Here is a 23,739-nt window from a genome sequence, read left to right on the forward strand (position 1 = left end):
GGCACTGTACCTTTGTGCTTTGTCATCCCTCTGACCATGCTAATATCCTGCTGATTTGCTTTATCTGTTTCCTGCCCTTACACAGCACTTGTGCCATTGGGCTTCAGGCACAGAATATATGGTTCTTCCTGATTTGTGTTAACTCTTAATTGCTGCTATAAAATTTGTAACTTCCTAATTTTCATCGTGTTTCCTGAATTTTCTTTAAACTTCTCCCTCTGTGGAAAGAGTTCATGGCAACAAATGATAAATTTTGTATGCCCATTAGGCCATACTTACTGAGTGGGATACAAGAGATAAGCGGGTGGCCTCATATCAGTTCATCATGACATTACTGTAACTCCTTGCTTAACATTGTAGTTACGTTCCTGAAAAATGCTACTTTAAGCAAAATGATGTTAAGCGAATCCAGTTTCCCCATAAGAATTAATGTAAATAGGGGGGATTAGGTTCCAGAGAAAATTTTTTAACCAGCCAAAAGACATTATACACACAGTAGAAGTTTTAAACAAACAATTTAATACTGTACACAGCAATTATGAGTGTGAGGCTTGGTTGAGGTGGTGAAGTCAGAGGGTAGAAGAGGGTGGGATATTTCCCAGGGAATGCCTTACTGCTCAATGATGAACTAGCACTCGGCTGAGCCCTCAAGGGTTAACCCACTGTTGTTAATGTAGCCTCACACTCTACAAGGCAGCACCAATGGAGAGAGGAGACACAATAGATGCATGGCAGTGGCAGCAAATATCCCCTGCGGAAACAAGGTGATGATGAACCCACCCTCTCCCACTGGAGCGCACCAGTCCCTCCACTTTCAAACGTGTTAGGGGGTGCTTGTGTGTGTGACAGAGACACACACTGTGTGTGTGTGTGTGTGTGTGAGAGAGAGAGAGAGAGAGACGCGCATTGCCCCTTGTAAGTATGCTGACCCCACTCTTAAGTACGTTGCCTTTTTAAGCATATCAGCAAGTTGAGACAGCAGCTGCTGTCAGCAAGCTCCCTCTGTCCTGAGCCCTGTCATGTCCTTCCCCCCTGGTTCTGTGGCGATGGGGTACAGGGGGAGGGGGACACCCTGACATCAGCACCCCTCTCCCCCCCCCCCCCCCCGACCCCTGCACAGCAAGCAGGCGGCTCCTGGGAGCGGCTCCAAGGCAGTGGGCAGGAGCAGCACATGGCAGTGGGGGGAGGGACACCCGGACTGCCCAGCACTTGGTAGCTTGCTGGGGGGCTGCCACACAGGGAACTTAGGGGAGCTGATTGGGGGCTGCCAGCCCACCCTGGTTCCAAGCCCCCACCAGCTCACTCCAACGGGCTGCTCTTCCTACAAGCAGTGAACAAAGCAGGCAGCTGCCAAACAATGTTATAAGGGAGTATTGCACAACTTTAAACGAGCATGGTCTCTAATTGATCAGTGACATAATGAAAATGTTAACTGGGATGATGTTAAGTGAGGAGTTACTGTACTGTGCTGCCTAACTGGCTACAGTGGCAAAGATTCACGTGGTTGTTAGAGGGCAGGACTCCCAACTACACTGGAAAACTGCATACAATTTGTCACCAAAGACTCATTCTTGTTCTCAGCAAACATGGAAGAGGGGATTGATCATCATGGATTGAGGGGATTAAAGGGCTTGATCATCAATCTTAGTTCCCTCCCTCCTTTAAAATGCTCCCATGTTGGATTCTAGTAGTTGTTTCCTTCAATTCCAAAGATTCATTTAGTTTCTAGAGGTTTCTCTCTTGCGGACATGAAAGCTGAGTTTAACACCTGAGCATTCCCTCTCTTCCCTTAGTTCAGACAGGGCAGAATATCAGAATCAGCCCCTCCCCCTGTTCCATCATTACTTTACTTTGTAACATTTTGGGCGTTTGACTCACCGTTGTAGCAGTCTGACTCAGTGAAGTCAATCTTCTGAGTGACACTAAAAAGAGCAATCAAATTCAGTGGATTTGTGCCCCAACGTGTGCTGAAAAAGAATAAATGGAAATGACTAAAAGGCCCTACCACATGACACTTGCAATCTAGAGAGAGGATCATGGAGAAGTACACTACTTCTCTGAGCCTATTTGACTTAGTGATACAAAGGAGAAATTACACATATAATATATAATGTTAATAAGCTAGGATTGATCAGAGACCATATTTACCTTTCTTTAGTGTGTGTAACACAATGGGACCCCCCAATAGTAAAAATAATGCAGTGTCTCTATGAACTGCACATAGAGGCCAGGTTGTGTTGTGCATTAACTGTGGTCTCTAATGTTAAAAATCAAAGCAGCCTGAGTTAGGAATCCAAGCCATTGTAAAATCACAGAACTCCTAACTAGGGCAAACTCTCACTGAAGTGAGTCGGGGTTTCTATTGGAGAAGGCCAAGTTCAGGATAGTGACCATACACACAGGAGATAGGAAAAGACCCATCAGGTCACTTGACATATCCTGTGGGATGTAAGTGCAGGACAGCTCCTGCAGAAACATTTTCAAGTACTCTGTTTAGTCCTTTTTTATTTATTTAATTTTTAAATCCATGTCAACTTGAAATTTTTTATAACTGTTTCAGAAGTTTGAATGGGTTTACAAATCACTGCGATACAAACATCAGCAAGAAAGCATTAATCATTACAAAAATGGGCTCATCCCAGAGAAAAGATTAATTCTTCATTTCTTTGAGGGTGACCACTTCCACTCGGAAGCCCCAGGAGGATTACCAAAGGATCATTTGGTAAGAGATATGCAACACTTTGTCATGTGTAGTTACAAACTGCATCCAAGTACTCTCTGACTGAACATCTGCACCACATATGCATAAAATCTCTGCTTTCACCACAATTTCTCCTACATTTATTGCCATTCAATCTCTCTATATATTTTAATCAGACCGGTGCTAAGTGAAACAAAAAAAGAAATTTTCTTTTATCATAGTACAAACTGATGTTGTAGGTCTTCTTTTCCAGATCAAGTCCTCTGGGGTAATTTGTCTATCCAAATCCTTTTCCCACCATGTCATATATGGACATTTTCCTTGTTAGGAAAGTTGCCTACAAAGACTGATGTGTTATTTTTGGTTTCCTAATTGACCAGAAGTCATTGCATTTACTAAAATTAGCTTTCTGTATAAAATAACTTTATAGAAAAGTTGAGAGATGTTTAACTTGAAGGTACTGGTACCATGGGAGAGTTAACCAGTTAAAGCTGGTTTTGATTGCTAAATACGTTAGAAAAGTTTCTTTGATGAACAGCTGGCTGACTGTATGCATTCCAGGGCTCTCCCAATTCTTAAATCTCTCTGGTTTGTAATTTGAGTTAAAATCTGAATGATTTGCAATGGGGACAATAATTTATCCTATCCCTAGTTCTATTCCAAATCTACAGAGTACCCTTTAAATACATTTCTGGAGCGTGTGATTTTTTTAAATTAATCCATGGTAATGTAGCAATATTTACACTGCCACAATTTTCTTATTGAATAAAACTCAGTGTTGGCTGAGTTAGTGCACCCCCAAGCCACTAACTGCTTTGAGCTGGCTGACTTGACAATACCGTATAATATTTGGAAGAGCTAGTCCACCCTGTTTAATGGGTCTGTACAAAGTATCCAAACTCAGCGTTAGTATGACAGATAGGGCAACATCCTGAGCAAACCTTACTGAATTCAGTTTATGTATCTTTGTGGGCCAGAGATTGCATGTAATTACAGAGAGAGGGGGACAACAGCCCTCCAGGAACTTAGAACAGTGGGAGTGATTTAGGCAAATTCACTCAGGTTGTAACACCTCCAGAGAGCTACCCCCACATGGAGAGAGGCTCGCGTGTACTGGCGGAAACTGGATTCTTCAGGGACCAACTGACAAAGAAAGGACTTTTGGTTAAATAGCCTGTGTTAACACTGACCCAGGGCCTTCTTGTCTGTTTTTTTAATCAAAAAGATCTTCTGTCCAAGGGGTCCCCCTGGGAAGAGCTGGAAGGACTTGGCCCAGTCTGTGCTCTTGTTCTCAGGAAAAGGGGTTCTGAACATGCAACCACAGGAAAACCTCATGGTAGGGTTTGAAGGACTGTTCACAGGCCAGAGTCCTTGTTAGAGTAATCACATCAGCCACACCATCAGAGGCTCATTCACCTGCGCATCTACCAATGTGATATATGCCATCATGTGCCAGCAATGCCCCTCTGCCATGTACATTGGTCAGACTGGACAGTCTCTACGTAAAAGAATAAATGGACACAAATCAGACATCAAGAATTATAACATCCAAAAACCAGTCAGAGAACACTTCAATCTCTTTGGTCACTCGATTACAGACCTAAAAGTGGCAATTCTTCAACAAAAAAAACTTCAAAGACAGACTCCAACGAGAGACTGCTGAATTGGAATTAATTTGCAAACTAGACACAATTAACTTAGGCTTGAATAAAGACTGGGAGTGGATGGGTCATTACACAAAGTAAAACTATTTCCCCATGTCTATTCCCCACCCCCACCCCCCACTGTTCCTCAGACGTTCTTGTCAACTGCTGGAAATGGCCCACCTTGATTATCACTACAAAAGGTCCCCCTCCCCCCCCCCGCTCTCCTGCTGGTAATAGCTCATCGTAAGTGATCACTCTCATTACAGTGTGTATGATAACACCCATTGTTTCATGTTGTCTATGTATATAAATCTCCCCACTGTATTTTCCACTGAATGCATCCGATGAAGTGAGCTGTAGTTCACGAAAGCTTATGCTCAAATAAATTGGTTAGTCTCTAAGGTGCCACAAGTCCTCCTTTTCTTTTTGCGGATACAAATTAACGCGGCTGCTACTCTGAAATCTAGCAGATATGTAGATTCTTTTATTGTTTTTAATATGTATTCTTTGTAGTGCTTTTACCTGAAGAATAAATGTACTTGCTTAGAAAGAGCTGTGTGTCAATTACTGTTTATCATCTCTGAGGAGAAATGTAAAGCAAGCCTCTTTAGGCATTCTAATTTTGCTAGGGAATTCACAGTATAGGTAGGGAACTGTGCAGGCTGGAAATATCTGCTCAGGAGGGAGAGAGATATATGTCTCCACCCAAGAGAGGCAACGGCTGGGGAGCCAGAAGCTTAGGAGTAGGTGCCCCTTACTGGACCATAGAGGGGGAATACATGTGCAGATGCCATGAACCATGACACTTGGTCTTTTCTTATTCCACATAAATTCTAACAACATTCTCTATACTCCTGCTAGAGTTCTATCTCAGATGACTATAGGAAGATTTTGAAACAAGGAAGATATCCTTGGCAAAGTATTCATTTTGTCTGTGGATATTTTTATTTTCTTCATAGCCAAGAAATTGCATACTTCTCCCACCAATCAAAAAAATTTTTTTTATTTGCTGAAATACAGGTTTGACATCTAAATCATAGAGCCCAAGCTTGAGATTTTAATTCCCCAGGTATCTTACAGAACCTGTTGTCCATTTGTACCCAAATGTTTTCTGGAGGGATGATTCTTCCAAGTGTGGCAAACTCATACCTAGTATTTAAGATTTGGCATAATTTACTTGAAAGACAGATGCTCTCCTGAAGTCATGGATTTCTTTGATACTAATTTCAGAGAAATGCTCAGGTCAGATAAAAAAAATAATATAATTGCCAAACAAAGCTATTTTCTTATGTGTTCCTGCAAGCTTTGTTCCTGTGACAGAATAATTAATCCTTAGCCTCTGCAAAACGCTCCATGGTCAATGCAAAAAGCAAAGGCAACAATGACATCTTTCCTGTGCAATTCAGAAGGGGGAGATTTAACTTCACTGGCTTCTGAACCTATTGAAGAGGTTGGCAGGCTCAAGCCCACCTGCATCTGAAGGCTCCTGCAGCCTAAGGGGAGGAGGTACTGGACCCGGGATTCAAACAATTACAGGGGACATGGGCATTTGCAGCTGCTGTTAGGCTGTGTGATATGGGTACTCCCCACACAAGCCCAATCAGCTCATGAAGCTGCAAATGGGGAAGATGTAATCTGTGTGGAGGGCACTTATGAGGAGGAAGTTCACCTGTGAGAAACAGGCAGTGCTTCTATAAAGGCAGGAGGGAGAAAGCCTTCAGTCCCCCTCCCTGAGGCGAGAAAGAAACCCTTGAGAAAAGAGATAGGAACCTAAGAGAGAAGGTTTACCTAGCAGGCCTAAGAGAGAGGGGTCTGACTAGGAAAGCTGGAGAATGAAAAGCTTGGCGAAGCATGGTAGGAAGTAGTCCAGACCTTAGAGGTAGCTGCAGACAGTAACTGCTCGGTATAAGTCCATGGACTGGAACCCTGAATAGAGGGTAGGCCTGGGTTCCCCTACGAACCACTGCAGAGTAGTACTGCTAAGGGCAGAGAACGGGAAGACTGCCTGAGTCGCTGTGGGAGTGACCTAATCAGGACAGTGGGTGTGAGGACTGCCTGACGATGCTTGTGCAGAGAGACTTGGAAAGATTCCCCTGGAAGTCACAAAGCAGCCATACTGCAACTCCATGAGCAGGAGGAGACCTGCAATGGTGGAAGAGAAGAAAGGGGGCACGGGACTGGGCAGCACCTCCTGAAGGAGGCACCAGCCAGCAATGAGTAGAGCATGCTGTGACAAGCTAGTATAAAGAGCAACCATCTCTTCAAGGAACTGGGGGCCAAATGTCCATAGGGGACATGAATTTAAACATGGAGTTCCACTCTGTGCTATCAAAAGTTTTTTCGGCAGCAAGTTATAACAAAGGAAATGGATCTCTTTTTCATCCGGCACTAGGAATACAATCAATTAAAATCTTTGTTATATATACAACTCAATGAGGTTAGGTCTTTTCCAGACTCACTTTAAGATAAAAAAATAAAATATCAAAAACAGCATATAAATCAGTTCTCAAACTACCGTGATTTATTGAACCATAAACAGCTATACCCTCCCCACGAATATGTGGGCTGCTTCTCTTACAATGTAAAGGAGGTACTCTTTCCAGGTACAGTACATCAACCCTCACCCTTAGGGACAGATTACCAGCTGAACTTTTTGAGTTACTGATGGGTATACAAAACAGCTAAGGGCCCCTTTCCATTCCCTCCACTCTCTTCCATCCTGAGACCACTACCCAGCCACACACTCACCCCTTATTATCCCCTGTTTTCTCTATATTTTAAGATTCAGAACACAGCTATCACAGTTATGATCACTCCACTTAAACTTAATATGACTTTCTTTACAACATTAACATAGTGAAAAGAAAAGGAGGACTTGTGGCACCTTAGAGACTAACCAATTTATTTGAGCATAAGCTTTCGTGAGCTATGTGAGCTGTAGCTCACAAAAGCTTATGCTCAAATAAACTGGTTAATCTCTAAGGTGCCACAAGTCCTCCTTTTCTTTTTGCGAATACAGACTAACACGGCTGCTACTCTGAAAATTAACATAGCGATCAGGTATTTGTTCTTGATGACTCCCAAAAAGTCTTTTCTGGTTAATGATTAGGTTACTTCTCAGGTATCTGAGTTCTCTTGTTCAGCTTTACTTCTGCCATTGTGAATATGTTCTCTAGTCTTTCACCTTTTCTTTTCCTGTCTGCCTTTGCTGGAGTTATGCTGTCAGACATGGGTTTTTTTCAGCATCTTATCCTTACCTTCTACCTCTGGAGTTTCCTCATGTGTGTGTGAGATTTGGATTTCTATCCCAAGCAACCTGAGTCTATTTCTCCCCTTGTTTGAAACTGCTGATCGTGTAATACCAATTCTAAAAGCAAATGAGTATGTAAATGGGAATCCCGATCTACTGTGGATTTCTGCCCATCTGACTGCTGCTGAAATTTCCCCTATCTCTAGTCTTGTCTCTCTCTTTTAAAGTTAGGGCAGTAAGGTCTTGGGGAAATTGCAGATTGTGGCCTTTGAGGGTAAGCTCTGGAAACTTTCTGATATTTTTCAAAATTAAATCTTTGTTGATGATGAAACTTCACAATCAGATCTCAGAATCTGTAATGAGGCACAAGCTGATGGAATAGGATTCTATGTGCTCTGTCCACTTTCACCACCTCCAGAGAGCTCAGATTTAACAACTTGACATACCTGATTAGGTTTCCTCCTTCAGCATTTTCAGGCAGACCCTTAATTTCTAACCTTTTCTCCTTGCTGTCTTCTATATTATCTAACATAAATTACATCTTTGTGTTTCTCTACTCTAGGAGTGCCATGTGATTCTGCAGCGTGTGCACGCTCTCTCTCAATTGTTTCTCCTATGTCAGTCTCTAACACAGGAACTCAACCTTCAAAGTCAGTAATTTCCTTCTTTCTGCTAGACTCTTGAACATCATTTCTCAGAACTTTAAACTCAGAGATTCATCTCCTGAGGTCCACCTTGGTGTGACCATTTGGCTCTTTGGCCTTATTATTCCTGCTTGTTTTGTGAGGATATGTCCTCACTTGCAGTCAGAGAGGCCTCCCTTCTCAGTGAGGGTTTTTTATTTTTAATGTTTGGATTTGCTTTGACAAATTCATTCTCTGGAACCCTGTGCTCCACTTTCTTGATCAGGGTTATTTGGTGTAGACGGTTGATGGAGGCAAATTGTAATTCTCTAAGATCAGGCTTCAGACAGCCATCTTAGGCCATGTCTACGCTACCCGCCGGATAGGCAGGTATTGATCCATCTATCGGGGATCGATTTATTGTTTATCGATTTATCCCCGATCGCTCTGCCGTCGACTCCGGAACTCCACCCTGGTGAGAGGCGGAAGCAGAGTCAACGGGGGAGCGGCAGCCGTTGATCCCGTGCCGCGAGGACGCGAAGTAAGTGATTCTAAGTTGATCTAAGATGTGTCGACTTCAGTTACGCTATTCTCGTAGCTGAAGTTGCGTATCTTAGATCGATCCCCCCCTCCACTATAGACCAGGCCTGAGTCTGGTCCTCTGCTGCTCCCGTCACCTTGTCCCATTCCTGACACAGTTCCATTTTGATATCACATCCGCACATTTAAAACAAGGTTTTAAAATCTTGCTATACATAGGGAGGAGTATGAAACACAATGCCCCCAAAGTGCTGCCAAATGCACAAAGTAAACAGACTGGAAATAATAGGTCTGCAACTTCCTTCAGTTCTAGTAAGCTAGACAGAAAAGGCTGTGTCCCTTTAAATGGCTCCGCTCTCTGGCTGCAGCTCTTAGCACATGGAAACTGCAGAATACAGATGGACCAGATTTGGCAAAACCATTCCATATTTGTTAACATTCTGCAGCCACAACAGAGCTTCCAAATTGTCATAACAAGCTACTAACCCCTCTCCTTTTCTAGATAGGGCCCAAATAGCTTAACATTTGCATGCAGGACAGAGGTGGGATGATATGAAAAAAGGCAGAATCACAGCATTCTCTCTGGAAGAATACATAAATAAAACAATGACACTGAAATGCATATCCTCTAGACAAGGTATCACACACAATGCATGTGGGAGGGACAGAATTTTATTAACCATCTCTCCATTTTATTGACCTACTTGTGTTCAATGCATTCAATGCTGCTCTTGGGGACCCGGGGGAAATAAATTGGACATAATGTGAGAAGGGAGCTGGTTGGCTGAAGCCAAGTGGAGCGGTTATTTTAATTATTCATAGTCCACATCCCTGAGGGATCATTAAGTGACCTACCATGTCCCTCCCAGCCCCAGTCGCTATGGCTGTGCTTAAACTGCATAGCCTTTTATAGAGTCTGAATCAGCTGTCAGCTAGAAAACATCTCCAATAGGGGCAGAGAAGACAGGCATTAGACAATCAGAGAGGGGTAATTTTATTGTGGTTATTTCTGTACTTTGCCTTCTAATTCCCTGCTGGGAGCAAATGCACCATTAAACAATTTCTGCTTCTTGGGCACAGTTTGAAGGAGAAAAAAATGCTGAATAACTGCAAATAACTGAAGCTGCTAGTTTTGGAATCAGAAGCTTTGTGGTGATGTCAAAGCAACACTAATGTGTAAATGTAAGATTTAGTACTGAGGTTGCAGTGTTTCTTAGAGACCCCAGTCGTGGGCCAGGACCCCATTGTGCTATACAAATGAAATAAAAGACACTCCCTGCGCCAAGGAATTTATAATCTAAGCATGAGACAAGAGACAACAGATTAATACAACAGATGGGATGGGATGCTTCCTGAGGGTACCCAGAGTTATGACGTACCTCACTTCAATTTGCCCTCAGCGTGAGGAAGCCTTGTCCGTATCTTCTGTGGGCCAGGTCCCTGACTCCTTTGGGCATGGACAACACAAGCACTCCCCTCTCAGATTATGCAGACTCTGCTGTCCCTCTGCAGGTTAGCACCTGGCATGCTTCAATCCTCACTCCCTCTAAGCACCCTTGTGGAGCGTCCACCCTGTTTCACTGGACACTCTCAGTATTCACAGATTTGTTGCTTTCAAAGGAACAGTACACCCTAGTTTACCAGTTTCACTTAAGATCATTGCTCTGCTTATGACGCAGCACTTAGATATATTGATAGTGAAAACAAAATAAAGAGATTTGAGAAGAAGCAAGCAAAAGTAATGGAAAGAAATGGTTCAACGTAAAATAAAACCATAAGATGCATTTTATGCATTTTAGAACCTAGAATTAATTAACAAGATATTCTCCTAATACAGTATAGCTCACCAGCACTGTGATCACCAGGCCAGTGACTGGCTGCGATCCCTCTCTCATGAGACATAACACACTGTCAGCTTGTCTCCTCAGTGAAAGAATACTGTGTTTCTTTGCAACCCCAGATACATCAAAACAGTCCCTTTATTCATAATCCGGGCACCTCTTGCTATGTGCGTCTTCCTGGAGATTTTGCAATCTTGATTAGTTGGTGGCTGCATATGCAAATAGGCTTACATTGTGAGAGACACAATGCACAAAGACAAGACAAAGAGACGCATCTACAATCCCCCGCCTGAACAGAACCTGAAGTGTATCACCTTTTCATTTCAAGGCTTTAAGAACATAATTTCCAGTGTAGGTACATAACTTCTTAAATATTATCCCATCCATATATTTTGCAATGATTCTGATAAACAGTGGGCTATATGCTCTCAATAGAGACTTTACATGCCACCCTTTGGTGAATTATTATGCACAGATATGACCCAGTGGATCCCTGTAAAACTCTATGCCCACCTGTGCCCTCTGCCCGTTGACACAAAGAAGTTCTTGGATCACAGGGAGCATAAGGGAATAATAAGTCAATGCTGGTCAGCATAATATGCAGTAGCCTCAGCACACCAGTTATCTTTGTGAGTGTTTATGTGAAGCTGCTCTGATGTATGAAGGGCAGCATGGAAGAAAGCAGCAAGAAGCTTGTTTGAAAACTTTAACAAGTGTGCGCTGAAGGCTGGTACCATTGACAGGGTGGCCATCAATAGAATAGGAGAGATGCTAGGGTGGAGATAGGCCATGAAGGGCCTGGATAGTTAAGATGTGTGGTTTGTGTTTGCAGTGGAGAAGGGGAAGCCTGTGCAGGAACACAGAGAGTGGTGATATGACAAGCCAGGAAAAGAGTTTTTGTAGAATTGCCTTCAATGGATATGAGTGGAGCAAGACTGTATTTGTAAAGGCCCGAGAAAAGGTTGTACTGTTTGAGCCACAAGTTGATGGGGGCCTGGACGAGAGATTGGGCTGTGTGGGTGATAATGAAAGACTGTATCTCTTTCAGGAACAAATGGCATGATTCAGGTAGGGCCTGGATGAGAGGATCTAGGGGGAGGGCTGAGTGATGGTAATAGGTTCTTATTTGCTATGACACTTGAGGATCCATAAATCCATCTAAAAGACTAATTCAGACCTCATTAAAATCTGAAACCATAGTAATAATGTTAAAATCCAAAAATGTATAAAAATACAAACTAAGTGGTATGGTAAGAGCCCTTTATGGCACTGACAGCTAGCTAGCTCAGGTCACAACCTCAAATTGGTGTTAGGTGTACCAATTCACTTGGGCTGATAGGCATTGTAATAGGATCAAGCCAATTCACTTATCTCTTAGAATAGTTCAAAGAAATGTTTGTGATATTGTCTTCACATATCGGTAACTTGTTGATTTGCATTATATATGTTCACCCTATGCTTAATTAACCCTAGATCAGAGGTTTGTGTTAGCATTAAGATGAGAATTTGCTTGCTGTGTAGCTGTCTTGAAAACTAATGAATATTTTCTATATTGTTTTCACTTATCTATCTATCAAAATGTAATGGCAGGTAATTGTATGTGTACATGACTGTAACTGGATTACTTGTGTATCATAGGAAGTAGAATGTTAATTTCAAAGCAAGTGGTCCTTGATGTGGTGACCTGAGGTCAAAGACCCAAAATGCATTCTTCATCAAAGGAAGAGACCATGCTGTGAGTGCAAGCATTTGGCTGCTTTCTAGGGAAGATAGCTATAAAAGTGTGCCATGGGAATGATCCTTCATCTCTGAATGGCTTGGATTCTGACAGGGAGAATCCTAAGTTAGTGGTTCTCAACCAGGGGTATGTATATCCCTGGGGATACGCAGAGGTCTTCCACGGGGTACATCAACTGATCTAGACATTTGCCTAGTTTTACAACAGGCTACATAAAAAGCACCAGCAAAGTCAGTACAAACTAAAATTTCATACTATTTCAGTGGTTCTCAAACTGTGGGTGAGTTCGTTTTAATGGGATCACCAGGGCCATCATTAGACTTGCTGGGGCCCAGGGCAAAAAGCCAAAGCCCAAGCCCTGGTGTGTGGGGCTGAAGCTGAAGCCTGAGTTTTTAAGTGAGGTAAAACTTGGGGTATGCAAGATAAATCAGATTACTGTATCTGTTTCAGGAGTCTGGAAAGCAATTAGACAGAGGTCCCCAAAGCCATTTTGGGAAGCCCCAAGAGACTTATGGAAAACAAGCAGATTACTACATGCTACTATCATTTGGACTACAACTCTGATTCACCTTTAATGTAATTTACCTGCTTTTAACCTCTCATCTTCTCTCTCTTTTTTCTTAGCTAATAAATCTTTTGTTTAGTTTACTAGAGAAACTGGCTTCAGCATTATCTTTGGTGAGATCTGGAATATACCTCGACCTGGGTAAGGGACTGGCCCTTTGAGGCTGGAAGAACCTAATGTACAGTGATTTTGGTTGAAATAGACTGGACTATATTATGAAAGGTTGTCTGGGTGGCAAAGTAGGGGCTGGAGAGACAAAGGAGGACTGTCTGTGGCTCCATGGTGAAACTAATGTAGTAATTCAAGAGTGCAAATTTGTTACTGGTTTGGTGAAATCTGATTATATTATACCACCAGTTTCAGTGTGTCTGCCCATTTTTCTGACCAACTGACCTGAGATTGGCATTCACAGCTGTGACCCATTCTGGACACGGTGGCAATTGGTGTAGTCGGCAGGATGCCAAAGGTGAATTGGGCTGTAAGATCAGAACCCAGTGCTATTTAAAGTTTAAATTTGATATTGAGAGTTAAGGGTTAAAGAGTAGTTACAAAGGGGTGAACACAATCATGAGGATCCTGCTCAAAGTCTTTTCTGTCATTTGTGCTTGTAGAGGGGGTTACCCTTTAAGAAGAAAACAGATCTGGAACTGAGAACTATGCTCAGGGACTTTGACCAAAAAGCAAGGTCTCAGCACCCCTGACCCCAGCACCAGATGCTGCAGACCCTGGCTGTCGAGCAAGAATATAAGCATGAAATGAAAATGATAGAACTCCAAATGAAAGAGGAGCAAGCGATCGCTAAGATGGAGAAGGAAGCCCACCTGAGATGCATGGAGCAGCTAGCGGCTGAGAAAGAAGCTCATGCAATGCTGCTTGAAATCCTGGACAAGCAAAAGGACCAGCCTCAGCCTTTGGGTCCATCCCCTCTCAACATCAGGGAAGGGGAAAAAACCTGCCCAATTTATCAGGAATCTGACTGCCATGAGGCATTCCTAGCCACCTTTGCGAGACTATGTACTATCCATAAGATTCCAGAGAATAAATGGATGCCAATCCTCTTAATCAGGTTGACTGGAAAAGCCAGACAGGTATTTAATGAAATGGTGGTGGAGGATGCTATGATATATAAGAACTTTGAAGAAACTATATGGAAAAGATTTTAAATCACCCCTGAGTCTTATTTCTTGAAGTTTAGAAATCTTAAAATGCCTGACAATATAATTTATGTGGAATATATGTATAAGCTGTGTAGTTATGTGAAAAAAAGAAACGGATTATTAGGGCAGTGCTGACAGTGACTTTAATAAGCTGTTAGGTTTGGTAATACCAGAGCAATTATTATGGGTAGTCATTGATGAGGTAAAAGCAGCTATCTGTGACAAAAAACCTTAACAGTTTTAAGAGCAGCAAAAACTGCTGATGAATATGTTGAGTCCAAAACTCGGGAAGTGCGCAAGCCCCAGGGAAAGGGTTATACCTCTGCTCCTCAGGGTGAAAGGGCTGAAGGGTTTAAAAATAAACCTAACCACAACTTTGTTAAAAAACCTCCTGGGAGCCAGATTTGAAAACATCTTACCACAAAGGGAAACCGGTAGTCTGTCATCAGCGTGGGACCCTGCCCATATAAAGCCAAATTGCCCAAAGCTTAAAACCACCCAACAACATGCACCCACAACCCCCATCATGAGTGCCAATGTTACAACCACAAGTGCTAACACTACTACATTAGACACAGGGAAAATTGTGGAGGAGAAAAGTGTCTTCATAAATTATATTAGAACTGAGTCTTGGGAAGGGAGTGAAGAATGTATTAAGAGTTTATTATTTATGCAAGGGTAACTGGCACTCAGTGTACTGGGTGACAGGACACAGTGTCTCATGTCACTTTGATTAAAGAAAGTTTTGTGAGAGGAAGATAGATTGCCTGACAAAAATATAAATCTTTTAGCTTTGGCTGAATATTCAATGACTGTGCATCTGGCTAAAATCTACCTGAAGTGGGAAAGTTTTAAGGGTGATATTGTGATTGGCATTAGGAATTTGCTACCTGCTGATATTTCAGTATGCAATAACATTGTAACTATGTCTAAGCAGATTAATGTTATAACCAGTTTCCAGGGAAAGTGGCTGATGTGATTAGGCCCTGTGATGGTGTCCCCTGAATAAATATGTGGACACAGTTGGCAACGGGCTTTGTTGCAAGGATCGGTTCCTGGGTTAGTGGTTCTGTTGTGTGGTATGTGGTTGCTGGTGAGTATTTGCTTCAGGTTGGGGGGGCTGTCTGTAAGCAAGGACTGGCCTGTCTCCCAATATCTGTGAGAGTGATGGGTCGCCCTTCAGGATAGGTTGTAGATCCTTGATGATGCGTCGGAGAGGTTTTAGTTGGGGGCTGAAGGTGATGGCTAGTGGCGTTCTGTTATTTTCTTTGTTGGGCCTGTCCTGTAGTAGGTGACTTCTGGGTATTCTTCTGGCTCTGTCAATCTGTTTCTTCACTTCAGCAGATGGGTATTGTCATTGTAAGAACGCTTGATAGAGATCTTATAGGTGTTTGTCTCTGTTTGAGGGGTTGGAGCAAATGCGGTTGTATCGTAGAGCTAAGCTGTAGACAATGGATCGTGTGGTGTGGTCTGGATGAAAGCTGGAGGCATGTAGGTAGGAATAGCGTAGGGCCTAATCACATCAGCCACACTATCAGAGGCTCGTTCACCTGCACATCTACCAATGTGATATATGCCATCATGTGCCAGCAATGCCCCTCTGCCATGTACATTGGTCAGACTGGACAGTCTCTACGTAAAAGAATAAATGGACACAAATCAGACGTCAAGAATTATAACATTCAAAAACCAGTCGGAGAACACTTCAATCTCTCTGGTCACGCGATTACAGACCTAAAAGTGGCTATTCTTCAAAAAAACTTCAAGAACAGACTCCAACGAGAGACTGCTGAATTGGAATTAATTTGCAAACTGGATACAATTAACTTAGGCTTAAATAGAGACTGGGAGTGGACGGGTCATTACACAAAGTAAAACTATTTCCCCCCCTCGCCCCCCACTGTTCCTCAGACGTTCTTGTCAACTGCTGGAAATGGCCCACCTTGATTATCAATACAAAAGATTTCCCCCTCCCCTCCCCCGCTCTCCTGCTGGTAATAGCTCACCTTAAGTGATCACTCTCCTTACCCTGTGTATGGTAACACCCATTGTTTCATGTTCTGTGTGTATATAAATCTCCGCACTGTATTTTCCACTGAATGCGTCCGATGAAGTGAGCTGTAGCTCACGAAAGCTTATGCTCAAATAAATTGGTTAGTCTCTAAGGTGCCACAAGTCCTCCTTTTCTTTTTACTGGGGTTAAGTGAAATACAAAAGGAATTTAAATCTGATCAGCAAAATGATGCTTCTTTGGAACATGAGAGAATTGCAGAATAATGCCCCAAGGATGGAAAGGGCTTTTTTTTTTTGAATGAAAGATGGATTATTGTTTCGAGAAGCTACTTCAGGGAAGAAGAGGCTTCCTTAGGAAGTCTGCAAATAGTTGTGCCTGAGGGATATAGAAGAGATTTGCTCCAATTAGCATGATTGCTCATTCGCAGGTCATTTGGGTGTAGAAAAACCCTGTAACAGGCACAGGCTAAAGCAAAATTTCTGCTGGCCCCATATGTTTCAGACAGTGAAGGATTACTGTAAAAGCTGTGACTTATGCCAGAAGCGTAAGGCTTTAAAGGCACCTCTGCAACCTTTGCTTGTTATTAAAGAGGTTTATGCCAGCGTGTCTGTAGATATTGTAGGACCTCTCCTTCAATCTTCTAGGAGTAGGCAGAAATATATTCTTGTGGTGGTAGATTTTGCTACCTGGTACCCAGAAGCCGCAGCACTGTGTAATATTGAGGCTGGAAGAGTGGCTGCGGCTTTGTTTACCATCTTGAGCAGAGTAGGGTTCCCCAGAGAAATTGAGACTGTGCTACCAATGTTATGTTTGTTGTCTTCAAAAAGTTACGGGAATTGTGTGGAGTGAAGCATCTGAAGGCTGCACCCTACTATCCTAAAACTATCAGAGGGGTAGCCGTTTTAGTCTGTGTCCACAAAAACAACGAGGAGTCCGGTGGCACCTTAAAGACTAACCGATTGATTCAGCCATAAGCTTTTGTGGGTAAAAACCCCACTTCTTCAGATGTTTTTGTTTTTATCCCAAAACTAATGGCCTTGTGGAAAGATTCAGTGGAACTTTGAAAGCCATGCTTAGAATGTGTTTCCAGGCACAAGAGCGACTGGGATTTGTTGCTCCCGTTCCTTCTGTATGCATATAGAGGTGTACCCCAATAATCTCTTGGGTTTGCTCTCTTTGATCTCCTATGTGGGAGGCAGGTCAGAGGATCGATGAAGTGAGCTGTAGCTCACAAAAGCCTATGCTCAAATAAATTTGTTAGTCTCTAAGGTGCCACAAGTCCTCCAGTTCTTTTTACGGATACAGACTAACATGGCTGCTACTCTGAAACCTAGATTTAATTTGTGACTCTTGGGAGAGCCTAAGGAGAACTGTCTATGACTCCATAGTAAAACTAATGTAGTGATTCAGGAGCACACATTTTGTTACTGGTCTGGTGAAATCTAATAATAAAATATACCACCAGTTTGGGTGTCTGCCCTGTTTCTGACAGTCGGACCTGAGATTGGTTCTCTCAGCTGTGACCGGTTCTCTCAGCTGTGACCCATTCCAAGCACTGTGACACCCTTGATCATCATCTGGGGGCAGGGACTGTCTTTGTAGTATTTGTTTGTAAGTATGATGGCTTCCTTAAGCACTACTGCAATAGAAATTAAAAAAAGATAATCCATGGGCTACTGATGTAATTGAACCATTGTCATAGTCTGTGCAACTGGAATGATAAAGTTCAGAGAAAACTGCACACATGCTTAGTACAACAGTGCAAAATGTCACAGGTTGAGAAATACTTCCCACAGGCTAGATACCTTGTACAAATACAATCAACAGGGTCTTGGATTCTGAGGCTGGGACTGCCAATAGCTTACTGGAAAGTGCAATAGCTTGGGGAAGCAGATGTAGGGAGATGGAATCCAAAATCAGCAGGAGTCATGCTAGTTTATAAGTGGAGCCAGTGCTTTACTGTTTAAACGTTTGTCAGGCAATACACTCAGGGAGGCATAAGACTGTCACCAGCATGTGATTTACAGCATGTGGTTATGCCTTTGAAGATTACAATCTGTGCTAGTCCCCTTAAAGCAGGCTAACTTTTTCTGAAGGAATCAAGGTAAGAAGCTCTGTGTGTAGCACTACCCAGGTTTAGTTTGTTTCCTGAAGAGCAGTCAGAGAATGTTACTGCAAACCACTATTTAGAAAAGACTTTGGAGCTGTGATGGGGCAGCTAAAGAAGAGGAAGCTGGATGCAGAGACGAGTTCAGGAGATGCCATTTATTCAAGAACTAATTACAACAGATAAGAGACCTCCTACTGCACAAGTCTTAAGGGAGAAAAGTTTCTTATAGCAAGAGCAGCTATCTGATTGCCTAAATTCTTCAGCTTTGAGTGTTTTCTCTGCTTCTGAAAATTCTCCCCAAGCGATCTGGATACTTGCCGCCTATGGACCAAATTATGAGCTCCTTACTTTCCTTATGAGCAGTTGCTCACATGAATATTCCCATTTAAGTCCATGGGCTACTTGTTCTTGATCTCTGACATCTGTCCTGATCTGGGAACTCCTTATGTCAAGCTGTTGGTATTATAAATTATATGCTAGGATGAGCAGTTTAAGGAAACAGTATCGTGGAAATGAGGGAAAACATGATTTAAAATATTGTTGCTATATTTTGGTATCACTAAAAGTCCACCTGGTAATTAGCATCAATAGACATGTTAGCATAAGTGTTTGATCTAGGTTACAAGGTTACAGGGACTTTTTACAATATGTAGTTTGTGATAGAGAACCCACAAGAGAACAAAGAAAACCTGGATTTGTGCTGGAAATGGCCCACCTTGATTATCATACACATTGTAAGGAGAGTGATCACTTTAGATAAGCTATTACCAACAGGAGAGTGGGTTTGTGCGGGGGGGGGGGGGAGAAAACCTGGATTTGTGCTGGAAATGGCCCAACTTGATTATCATACACATTGTAAGGAGAGTGATCACTTTAGATAAGCTATTACCAGCAGGAGAGTGGGGTGGGGGGAGAGAAAATCTTTTGTAGTGGTAAACACCCATTTTTTCATGGTTTGTATGTATAAGAACATCTTCTGTATTTTCCACAGTATGCATCCGATGAAATGAGCTGTAGCTCATGAAAGCTTATGCTCAAATAAATTGGTTAGTCTCTAAGGTGCCACAAGTGCTCCTTTTCTTTTTGTGATATTACAACAGAAAAACTTCAAATCCAGACTCCAGTGAGAGACTGCTGAATTGGAATTCATTTGCAAATTGGATACAATTAACTTAGGCTTGAACAGAGGCTGGGAGTGGCTAAGTCATGATGCAAGGTAACCTATTTCCCCTTGTTTTCCTAACCCCCACTCCCACCCCCTTCCTCAGACGTTCTTGTTAAACCCTGGATTTGTGCTGGAAATGGCCCACCTTGATTATCATACACATTGTAAGGAGAGTGATCACTTTAGATAAGCTATTACCAACAGGAAAGTGGGTTTGTTTTGGGGGGGCGGTGGGGGGGAGAAAACCTGGATTTGTGCTGGAAATGGCCCACCTTGATTATCATACACATTGTAAGGAGAGTGATCACACACCCATTTTTTCATGATTTGTGTGTATAAAAACAAACATCTTCTGTATTTTCCACAGTATGCATCCTATGAAGTGAGCTGTAGCTCACGAAAGCTTATGCTCAAATAAATTGGTTAGTCTCTAAGGTGCCACAAGTACTCCTTTTCTTTTTGCGAATACAGACTAACACGGCTGTTACTCTGAAAAGACAATCTTGAAATAATGGATTTCAAGGGGATTTTGGGGTGCGTGTAACCCTGAGGTCAACACATTAATGCAATTTGAAATATTGGCAAATATATTTTGATGCATGTAGCTTATGTGAACAGTCAGAACCTCAATTATGATTCCCCAGAATGCCACTCATGCGTGGGGGCCAGGAGGCAATCTACATATGGTCACCAGACTTGCAAGCGTGCGGGCTAAGGGGTATAAAATAAGGTGTATGTTCAATCTGTAGTAGGCACAGAGGTGAAAGTAAGCCAGTCCGGTCCGGTATGGCATACCAGCAAGAGCCAGTACGCTGTGCTGGACCGGCTTCCCCAGGCTGGCGATTTAAAGGGCCCGGGGCTCCCTGCAGCGGCCAGAGCCACTGGCCCTTTAAATCGCCTCCCGAGCCTGGCTGCCAGAGCCCCGGGGTAGTGGTGGCAGGGCTCCGGCAGTGATTTGGAGGGCCCGGGGCTCCGGCCACTACCCTGGGGCTCAGGCGGCGCTTTAAAGGGCCCGGGGCTCCCTGCAGTGGCTTGGGAGGCGATATAAAGGGCCCGGGGCTCCGGCCGCTGCAGGGAGCCACAGGCCCTTTAAAGCGCCACCCGAGCCCTGCCGCCGCCACCCTGGGGCTCCGGCAGCCGGGCTCTGGCAGCGATTTAAAGGGCCCGGAGCACCGCAGCAGTAGCGGTGGCTGGAGCCCCGGGTCCTTTAAATTGCCCCTAAGCCCCAGAGCTCCCAGCCACCTCTGTAGCTACAAGCTCTGGGGGTGATTTAAAGGCCCCGGGGCTCCAGCTGTGGCTGGGAGCCCCGGGGCCTTTAAATCTTTAAAGGCCCTGCCTCTTCCGGTTGAGGCCACATCCCCGCTTAGGACTCCAGTGTACCGGTAAGTCCTTTAAGTTACTTTCACCTCTTGAGCAGGCACATCAAGGTGACGGGTTGGTGGAAGCCTGGACCATCACATCCCACTTATGATATTCTCCAGCGTTTCTTGTATTTTTGTTTCCAACAGTGTCTGTGAGGTTGTATGTCAACACAAAATGTACCAACCCCCAGTTTCTCTGCTTACTTAATATCCAAATAGTTCCAAAATTCTCACGTTTCTATATGTCTCACCACTCCCATTCTTAATAATATATTTATGTAGCCAAATGAACCTATCATCAGTGACTAGTGCCACTTGCACACAGTCTTATCTCCATTCATCCCAGACTTCTCATCCACCAAGCTATACTATCTTAGTAACTGATCACCATTGTGGATAGTTGGTCTACTATGCTATAGCCCTCTGAAAGCTCATCAGCATTTTCCCATGGAACTCCTGCAGACAACTTGGGTCTGGTGCCTGGATTTCTTATAGCTGCAGGAACAGGTTGCTGCATCCCGCTGCAGCATTTGAAGGAAAATCTCTCTATATAAGACAAGGCTGTAATCCCCTGCAGGCTAAATGGAATGTGATGTCTATCCACAATGACACAAAACTGCACTAACTTTATAAGTACAAGACTGCCTCCTTTGGTAGCTACATTTTGTAACAAAATAACATGCACACAGATCATTTATGAAGATGTAATTTTGTTTGTAGGTTCTGATGATGTAAACCACAAGATGGATGGCCCCAGCATCTGTTCCACTCAACTAATCCCCCCACACCTTTGTGCTGACATTATCTTTATTTGCTGTGTCATCTGTATAAATTGGTAAGCGCCTCTGGCCAGGGACCTTGTCTCATTTTCTCCCTCAGCACTATATAAATAGCAAGTACAGGTTGTGAACACACAGTCCTGTGCTCATTATTCCATCTGCCTTTGCTCATTTAGGAGTCTCTCTTTCAGGACAGAGCTGCCTGGCTTTTCAAGGGGCAGCTGCTTTTATGCCACTCAGTCTAGTGCATCTGCACCCCCAGCTGTCACTATGGTAACCCAAATCCATGGGGAAGCTGAAATGTGTTGCTTGGCAACAGGCTCTTGACTGCAGCTGCTGCTTCATTCCATTGAAATGATAGGAGAATTGGGACTTGTTGGAATCTGACGTTTTACCTGGGGGATGAAAAGTCAGGGATGAATGGAGACAGAAAGTCGAGCAGGGCAGGAATGGATACAAACGTAGATTTATAGACATTTAACTATCATAAAATGTTTGGAATGAAGGACTCCATTTGGCTACTACCTCAGCTTTGCCAGCATCCAAACCAAGGCACTACTCTGAATGAGATACCACATCACATTTACCCCCTTATTCATATGCCTTTGTTTAGGTTAGCTGACTATATAAATACTCCAGCCTGGATGTATTTAATCAACGTTTTTACTTCCAGGCTTTCACTCTTACTCTGGGCCAAATCGCACCTGGAGCTGCAGCTAGCAAGAGATGTCAAGAGTAACAAGAAGGGTTTCTTCAGGTATGTTGGCAACAAGAAGAAAGCCAAGGAAAGTGTGGGCCCCTTACTGAATGAAGGACGCAACCTAGTGACAGAGGATGTGGGAAAAGCTAATGTACTCAATGCTTTTTTTGCCTCTGTCTTCACTAACAAGGTCAGCTCCCAGACTGCTGCGCTGGGCATCACAGCATGGGGAGTAGATGGCCAGCCCTCTGTGGAGAAAGAGGTGGTTAGGGACTATTTAGAAAAGCTGGACGTGCACAAGTCCATGGGGCCAGACGAGTTGCATCCGAGAGTGCTAAAGGAATTGGCGGCTGTGATTGCAGAGCCATTGGCCATTATCTTTGAAAACTCGTGGCGAACGGGGGAAGTCCCAGATGACTGGAAAAAGGCTAATGTAGTGCCAATCTTTAAAAAAGGGAAGAAGGAGGATCCTGGGAACTACAGGCCAGTCAGCCTCACCTCAGTCCCCGGAAAAATCATGGAGCACGTCCTCAAAGAATCAATCCTGAAGCACTTACATAAGAGTAAAGTGATCAGGAACAGTCAGCATGGATTCACCAAGGGAAGGTCATGCCTGACTAATCTAATCGCCTTCTATGATGAGATTACTGATTCTGTGGATGAAGGGAAAGCAGTGGATGTATTGTTTCTTGACTTTAGCAAAGCTTTTGACACGGTCTCCCACAGTATTCTTGTCAGCAAGTTAAAGAAGTATGGGCTGGATGAATGCACTATAACGTGGGTAGTAAGTTGGCTAGATTGTTGGGCTCAACGGGTAGTGATCAATGGCTCCATGTCTAGTTGGCAGCCGGTGTCAAGTGGAGTGCCCCAGGGGTCGGTCCTGGGGCCGGTTTTGTTCAATATCTTCATAAATGATCTGGAGGATGGTGTGGATTGCACTCTCAGCAAATTTGCAGATGATACTAAACTAGGAGGAGTGGTAGATACGCTGGAGGGCAGGAACAGGATACAGAGGGACCTAGACAAATTGGAGGATTGGGCCAAAAGAAATCTGATGAGGTTCAATAAGGATAAATGCAGGGTCCTGCACTTAGGACGGAAGAACCCAATGCACCGCTACAGACTAGGGACCGAATGGCTAGGCAGCAGTTCTGCGGAAAAGGACCTAGGGGTGACAGTGGACGAGAAGCTGGATATGAGTCAGCAGTGTGCCCTTGTTGCCAAGAAGGCCAATGGCATTTTGGGATGTATAAGTAGGGGCATAGCGAGCAGATCGAGGGACGTGATCGTTCCCCTCTATTCGACATTGGTGAGGCCTCATCTGGAGTACTGTGTCCAGTTTTGGGCCCCACACTACAAGAAGGATGTGGAGAAATTGGAGAGAGTCCAGGAAAGGGCAACAAAAAAGATTAGGGGTCTGGAACACATGACTTATGAGGAGAGGCTGAGGGAACTGGGATTGTTTAGTCTGCAGAAGAGAAGAATGAGGGGGGATTTGATAGCTGCTTTCAACTACCTGAGAGGTGGTTCCAGAGAGGATGGTTCTAGA

The 23,739-nt window shown here is 43.6% G+C and overlaps 1 protein-coding gene across 1 annotated transcript in view; it reads right to left on the bottom strand.

Moving 5' to 3' along the window:
- ARIH2 (ariadne RBR E3 ubiquitin protein ligase 2) overlaps window positions 1–23,739 on the bottom strand; it is a 123,139-nt gene that overhangs the window by 71,345 nt on the left and 28,055 nt on the right. The window contains exon 2 of the mRNA XM_074957316.1: window positions 1,879–1,967. The gene's annotated coding sequence lies outside the window, so the exon portion shown is untranslated. The remainder of the gene's footprint in view (window positions 1–1,878; window positions 1,968–23,739) is intronic.

This window comes from Natator depressus, chromosome 7, assembly GCF_965152275.1.
Source record: "Natator depressus isolate rNatDep1 chromosome 7, rNatDep2.hap1, whole genome shotgun sequence".
NCBI classification, from domain to species: domain Eukaryota; kingdom Metazoa; phylum Chordata; order Testudines; family Cheloniidae; genus Natator; species Natator depressus.